The sequence below is a fragment of the Rosa rugosa genome, chromosome 3 (assembly GCF_958449725.1).
Source record: "Rosa rugosa chromosome 3, drRosRugo1.1, whole genome shotgun sequence".
Classification (NCBI taxonomy): domain Eukaryota; kingdom Viridiplantae; phylum Streptophyta; class Magnoliopsida; order Rosales; family Rosaceae; genus Rosa; species Rosa rugosa.
In genome coordinates, this window is record NC_084822.1 from 34,526,256 (window position 1) to 34,534,197 (window position 7,942).

General features: G+C 38.1%; 1 long non-coding RNA gene across 3 annotated transcripts; it reads right to left on the reverse strand.

Moving 5' to 3' along the window:
- Positions 1-4,073: 4,073 nt before the first annotated feature.
- Positions 4,074-7,612, reverse strand: LOC133738144 (uncharacterized). 3 transcript variants are annotated; one of them, XR_009859967.1, is made up of 8 exons: positions 7,481-7,612; positions 7,195-7,243; positions 6,575-6,812; positions 6,118-6,480; positions 5,424-5,460; positions 4,648-4,837; positions 4,427-4,519; positions 4,074-4,345 (listed from the first exon to the last, which is right to left on the reverse strand). It is a non-coding gene; the product is annotated as an uncharacterized LOC133738144 (long non-coding RNA). The 3 variants fall into 3 exon arrangements; XR_009859965.1 differs by having other exon boundaries at positions 6,575-7,243; XR_009859966.1 differs by lacking the exon at positions 5,424-5,460 and having other exon boundaries at positions 6,575-7,243.
- Between the last annotated feature and the right edge of the window lie 330 nt (positions 7,613-7,942).

A 7,942-nucleotide genomic window follows, 5' to 3' on the forward strand; every position in this document is an offset into this window, starting at 1 on the left:
AGAATATGGTTGGCTTTTTTTTAGTACCGCCAATTCCCCCCTTAATTATAATTTTTTTCCCACCAAAATCTACAACGACGAAATCGTTATTTCCTTGATAATTGCTTCTTTTTTACGAGGAAATAGTTCTCGTAAAAGATGGACTTTTAGCGAGGAAATCATACTTTTGTCGCCATTGAATTTGACAGGTTTTACATGATTTTCCGCCAAACAAATAACGACGAAATCATTATTTCCTTCCTAATGATTTCTTTTGTCGAGGAAATAGTTCCTCATAAAAGATGGACTTTAGCGAGGAAACCATACTTTTTGTGGCCATTGAATTTGGCGGGTTGTACACAATTTTCCGCCAAAATCATTGTTTGGACCCAAAATGAGCATTTTTGCCTGACAAGGCACGTCTTGGAGAAATTGAGCCAAAGTCAGTGGCTCAAGCTATATATTGTCGACAAGTTCGAAATATATATTTAGAGGCTAAATAAAGCCTACTATGGAAGCATGAAAAGTCAACTTTAGCACATTTTCCTACTTCGGCTAGGAGAAACCGAGATAAACAAGGAAGGAGGGGTGGCAGACTGATCAAATGAACTCGAAATGAGCTGAAACTCTGCAGATCCATTCTAGACAGCTCAAGAATCATTTCTTATGAAGAGTTCCAGAGCTAGTTTTGAGTGGAAGACCTTCAAATAATCAGTCCAATTTTCTGTAGAAGCAAAACTGGAAAACTGGACCTGTAAGAGGTCCAGCAGCGTTTCCGGCCCAACCACATGGAAGAAAGCTCTAAAAATTTGCCACAATGATCTACACTCATTGTGGATCATTTGATGTGAAGAGGTCGAAGGCCCATTTTGAGTTATTGGTGGAGATATAGCTGCAGCAAAATTGGAGCAGTAAGTGCTTAAACCTAACATTCCATTAGTGTTTAAGTGCTTAAACCTAACATTCCATTAGTGTTTTAAGTGCTTAAACCTAACATTCCATTAATGTTTAAGTGCTAAAACCTAACCCATTATGAGTTGTTTAAGGCCAAATAGTTTTGCTTGGTAGCCTATATATAGAGGTTACAACAAGTATTAAAACAACAACAACACAAATCAAAACATCTCTAAGATGATCTAAGTTCTCTCTAGAGCAACCTCTCTAAGAGCAACTCCTCTCCTTCTCTTTCTCTTATCGGTGATCACACTCCTAGTCCTAGTCTTCTCAGAAGCCGACTTTCAGTGCCACCAAACCCTCTGTCAACGTACTTCGGTCCTAGTCTCCTCAGGAGCCGACGGTAGTGCCGCGACCAAAAACAGAAACAACAACACAATTCAACAACATCTCTAAGATGATCTAAGTTCTCTCTAGAGCAACCTCTCTAAGAGCAACTCCTCTCCTTCTCTTTCTCTTATCGGTGATCACACTCCTAGTCCTAGTCTTCTCAGAAGCCGACTTTCAGTGCCACCAAACCCTCTGTCAACGTGCTTCGGTCCTAGTCTCCTCGGGAGCCGACGGTAGTGCCGCGACCACAACGGTTACAGAACCAGCCAAGCAAGGGTAACGCCCTAGCAACCCAGCCAAGCTAAAGTCACGCTTTAGCAAGTTCTCTCTACTTCCCAATGGTTCTCGCTCTGCTCGATCTACAACATCGAGTATCGATTGTGATTTTCAAGAAGCTCAGCAAAAGTCCTCGCCACGAGGCATAAAGAATCCCACGACGAGGTTGGTGCTCTCCTCGTCTACAATCGCTTGATAGAAGTCAGGTCAAGGGACACCCCCGACGACCGCACCCGAACGGTGTTGGCACGCCCGCGCATAAAAGAGACTGTTGACCAGTTGCAACAAAATTGGAGCCAAACAATCATAACGATGAAATTGTTATTTCCTCCCTAATTGCTTCTTTTGACGAGGAAATAGTTCCTCGTAAAAGACAGACTTTTAGCGAGGAAACTATACTTTTGTTGCCATTGAATTTGAAGGGTTTTACATAATTTTCCGCCAAACAAATAACGACGAAATCGTTATTTCCTCCCTAATTGCTTCTTTTGACGAGGAAATAGTTCCTCGTAAAAGACGGACTTTTAGCGAGGAAACCATACTTTTGTCGCCCTTGAATTTGGCGGGTTTTACATAATTTTCCGCCAAACAAATAACGACGAAATTCTTATTTCCTCCCTAATTGCTTCTTTTGACGAGGAAATAGTTCCTCGTAAAAGACGGACTTTTAGCGAGGAAACCATACTTTTGTCGCCCTTGAATTTGGCGGGTTTTAGATAATTTTTCGCCAAATAAATAACGACGAAATCGTTATTTCCTCCCTAATTGCTTCTTTTGACTAGGAAATAGTTCCTCGTAAAACACGTACTTTTAGCGAGGAAACCATAGTTTTGTCACCATTGAATCTGGCGGGTTTTACATAATTTTCCGCCAAAGTAATAACGACGAAATCATTATTTCCTCATTGAATATTGTTTTCGCGATGAAAACATTCCTCACCCAAGTTTCATATTTCCTCGCTAATAACATGATGATTTAGAAGACCAAATTATGGTCACCTTTAGTGATGAACTAAAATATTCATCGTAGAAAGTGGTGTATAGTGAGGAAAATATGTTTCTCACAGAAAACCTAATGACATTTAGTGAGGAATCGAAATATTCCTCGTAAAAAGTGACATTTACTGAGGAAAATAAATTCCTCGCAAAAAACTTAGTCGCTAAAAAGCCTTTCTGTTGTAGTGAGACTCAGGATGCCCTCGTTAGCATTGTTCGTCAACAAAACCCTAGCCTTGTTTTTCTTTCAAAAACCCTAGCTTCACCGGATCTATTGACCTCTGTTCGACGATGGATGGGATTCGATGGTGTTGTCTGTGCACCAAAAGAAGATGACTGTCGTGGTTTGGCGCTCTTCTGGCGTAATGAGGTTCCTATCCGACTCAGACACTACTCTGCTAATCATATTGATGCAGAGGTTGGGGTTGTAGGATCGGCTGGAGTTTTTCGATTCACTGGAATCTATGGCGTTGCCACAACAGCCAACCACATTACTACGTGGAATCTTTTGCGTACTCTGGCGACACAGCGTCGTCTGCCATGGCTTGTTTCCGGTGACTTCAATGAGATCCTTAGCCAGGCTGACAAGTCTGGTGGTCCTCCGCGTTGTATAGCACAGATGGCTCGTTTTCATCAAGCTCTTGTGGATTGCGAGTTACTGGATACGGGTTTTGTAAGCCCCCGATTCACGTGCACTACTAGAAATCTGTTCATTTACATCAGTCCAGAACCGATGTAAAACTAAATTCTGACCGATCTCTTAGTGGCTGATGTAAAAGATGCAGACATCAGTATAAGCGCGTTTTTAACCGATGTCCCAGACAACGACCAACATCGATTCTAAACCACAAATCGATGTATAATCGTTATAATCATCATAATCTTATATGTTAACTATATTTAATTCTTCATATTTTCACATTTTATGCTTAATAAAGTATATCTCAAACAATACCTAAGTGAACATTTAAATCGATTACAATTTTAGAAATGATGTCTAATACTCTCGTAGACATCAGTCTCTAAAAAATTTTGTTTGTTCGTGTCCATTTTTACGTGCATCTTGCCGCCTTATTCTCCTGAGAACGATGTATGTGCCTTTAGGCAACATCAGTTAATCTATTAAGAATGATGTTTTATGTTACTAGGAACATCGCTTTTTGTTAGTTGAAACGATGTCTAGTAGTTTTGTAGACATCATTTCTATTTTTCAAAACTGATGTCCTGTATTTCATGGTAAATCAGTTTACTTTATAACAACTGATTTGTACGTTGACAGCAGATAACGGTTTGGTGTTTACATATCGATGTGCATTGGTTTTATGTACATCGATTTTTGGATGACATTTCGATATGTTCATAATCATGAGACATCAGTCCAGTTTTAGGTACTGATTTGGAATCTCTGAATTGACATCGTTTTCTTTGACATTAGTGTTTTGTTTCCCATTTATATACATCAGTTCATATATATAAGAATGATGTGCAAATAATCATCTAGCTGCTGGAAAAAGAAATATATTTCTCATCACCCAAAAATTGGGGCTTTCCATTAATTTTCTTTCCAAATTCATGATTCAACATAATTCACAAAATAAAACCCAAAACCTACAAAGGCTAGCCTAGAAACATATTAGCAACCAACTACAAAAGTACGTTCTACACCAAACTTTGCTTCAAGCAAAAACTAGCCTTACTCAAAATCATGGAAGCCAAAAGTCTTACACCAAACTCTATATATAATCAGCCACTTCAATGCACACCTCGTCAATATCATTTTGGCTATATGATTTGCGCGCCTTTACTGCCCACTAGAAATGTATAAAACAACATATAAGTCACAATCATTGAGTAAAATCCCACAGTTCACTCAAAGTAGGATAAAGTCTTACCTCTTTCCTTAAAACATGTGTTATCAATAAGGGACCCTATAAGTAATGTAACAAAATTCTTCAACCAGGGGTGCACAGATTTCCTCATATTTTCTGGAAATATAAAGTATTTTGTCAAAATCATGTGCCAAGTGTAAAAGAGAACAAAATATAAGATGAACAATCAATACATAAGTAATTTTAACACACTGCAAACAAAGAAGGATGTAAGTTCTTACGACCTTGTGATTAATTGTTTTCTTTGTTCTTTTTTCTTTCTCAGCCTTGTGCTTATACCAAACCCAAAGTCCAATCAACATCCCTTACTTCAATGGAATAGTCAACTACACTTCAGGTGAAATCAGGTGTTGGTCATCAATGGAATAGACATCATCTTCTGCTGAGGGAAAGCTTCTGGAATTCTGAAGTTGTCTGCAAGATGGGCAGAAAGATACGAAGTTTATGAAGCAGAGAATGAAATGACAATATCATGAACTTACATGAACCACATTCACCCCAACACCATGACTCCAGTTTAGATTAAGGGTTAAATTTTGTCTTACTTGAGCGTTTTTAATCCCATGTAAAATTCATTGTTGGCTCTCCAAAAAATATGGTAATAAATATCATATTTTAATTCCTCTTTAAGTGTTATATTATATTCTTCTATGCAATTCCCCACATAGTTATATTTAGTTATTTACTTTACCTAATTCACGTTTGTGTCTTTGGTCATCAAGATCCCTGGCAAATTCATGTCCATTTCAACTCATATGTTCTAAAAACATTCATAATGCTAGTAGTTCGAGCATCTCAAACTAGTAATTTAGGTCGGCACTTCATATAAACATCACAATGTTTTTCTACGAAGATATATACTATAAAGATAAAACTTGTCATATATTACTTCTGTTATATTAGCTACAATAACTATGAGATCATTGTACAAAACTGTTGATATTTGAAAACTAACTGAGAGACAAAAATAAACAAGGAAACTGTCTCATGTAGTATTCACCTTTTACATTTTGACAATCCACAGAAAAACGTATATCCTGATGAGGAAAAGAAGGATTATCAGGTCTACAAATATCATTGCTATGTAATTGACAAGACATACTAGACATAACAAGCTAGCTGGTCCCCATTTCTTAAGTGGAAGACTTAACTAATGCCATTTTTTTTCCCGATCTGAAGACAGAACCATGTGATCCTCAAATGCTCATGTCTCCCTTGTTTGTATTCATACTCAAAACAACTATGATTTTCAATACATATTGGAAGATTTCCTAGCAATTTATTTCTTTCTTTCTCTCTCTTTTTTACGTTTTTCTGCTGGTCATTTTCATTTCTACTATTTCCTACAGGAAGACTTATGCGGGTTTACAGTTTCCAATCTTCTTAGGCAGTAGAGGTTTCTCAATGGAAAACATAAATATTGAGATCGATCAATCAAATCATGAACTCATAGGGTAAATTAAAAGAACTTAGAGCCCATGTAACACTGCAGGAATGTTCTCCCCGAGAAGCAAAACAATTGCAACAGAGGAATCATAGTGAGATCTCCCAAGGAAAATACAATATTTAGACATCGACTATTCTCTAGATTGGCTTTTGTTCACACTATAAATTGGCTCTTGTCTAGCTGATTTCATATTAGTTTATTCTCTAAAGCATATGTGATTTGTAACTAGGGAATGACATGCACTTACACTTGGTGCTCTGTTCGTAGTCGACTGACATTCTTGAGCTTGGGAATAGGCAGAGAAACAGCTTCTGGATTCAACGCAACTAAAGCCTTGGACATGTTACCTTCTTGGAGATCCATGTTCTTTTGCATATAGTTTTATAATGTGTCTGTGAACTGTTCCATGCTGACATTGATGGTAGGAATCTCATCAGGATCCTCCTCATATTCCTCATTGAACAAGTCTTCAATGTCACTTTGTGATAGGTTAGTGAATTCTTGCTCTGACGTCGCTGGTTCTTCTATGATTGGTTCACTTCTATAAGTACTTGACACATCCTAAGCCACTGCATCAGAACAAGAAAGCTGCTAAAAATATGGCATCAGTCTGCAAACACAAGAACAAATTGGTTAACACAATTACTCACTGGTAACAAAACTGAACCATCAAACATATGGCATTTGAAAGGCTGTACATATACGTCAAGTTGAAGTCCTGAGCGATTTCACAAACAAGCCTCTGGAATATGGCAACTTCCTGATCAGGAGCTCGGTACGTGGCAACAAAACTTGAGAAACGACATAGATTGTTTGAAAAATTACCTCTCCTCTGCGATGATATCCCATTCTCCTTGGTGATAACAGAATGAAACAAAGGGCTTAGTAGACAACAACAAAACAAAACTTTCAAAATGATAACCAAGAAACTTTGAAAAGCACCTGTTACATTTCCAAAATACTTGATTAGCAAAACTTGTCCCGGTTCACAGACCTATCAAATTATACTACTCTTGCCAAAAAAGAAGAAGAAGCATGAATAGAGAAATACTATCCACGTTTCGAGCTAACCAGCTTTAACAACTGAACAAAGAAGTACTTTCTGTCCTACATCTCAAAAGCATAATAATTGCCAATAAACCAAAAGAGAAGATAGAAAAACACCATTACTCTTTCTGCCATTGTTACAGTGTCTACTTGGTTGAATTAAAATTCTACATTCCAAATGAAAAAATTGAAAAGTAGAAAACTGGATTGAAGCAACAATAAATATAAAACAAATCCAAATTCAAAATTCAAATAGGAATGAGGCAAATTGACTCACACTGGCTTTTGGGAGGAGGAGCAATGATGGACTTCTTCGTTTGGGTAACCTGGAAAGTCGGAAACAAAGTTAGAAAAGAGAGATTTGCCAATCGGAAAGAAATTACCAAATCACAGGAAGAGTTGAATAGGGTTTCGGGCGGAAGCAAAATCAACTCTAATTCCTCAAGTAGAAGAAATCAAATTCGAAACCGGGCCTGTTTAACAGTGGGCTCACCGGAGCAGTATCATATTAGAAGAGAGAGAAAATCAGTATTGGTGGTGGAGAGAAGAGAGAGAGAACCTACGCTGGTGGTGGTCGGAGAAAAAGCTCGAGGTGGCTCAGGTCGGAGAATGAGCTCGAGGTCAGGACGGAGAACGAGCTCCAGGCTCTGAGCTGAGGTCGGGGCCCCGGGTCAGGTCGGAGAAGGAGCTGTGGTTGTTGGATCATAATTCATATACATATTTGTCCCCTAAAACATGGAAATTACTTGTTCTAAAGTCCAAATTTAATGTTGACTAATCCAATTTCATTATTTCCCTAATCTTGTACTTTTGCTTAACCTTGTGTTTATTTATATATATTTATTATATTTTCCTTATCATGCTAGAAAATGATGGAGAAAAATGGAAATGCACTAAAAATGTCAACTTTACACATTTTCCTACTCCGGCTAGGAGAAACCAAGCCAAGCAAGGAAGAAGGAGCGACCACCTGACCAAATGAACTTCAAATGAGCTGAAACCTTCCAGATCCATTCTAGACATCC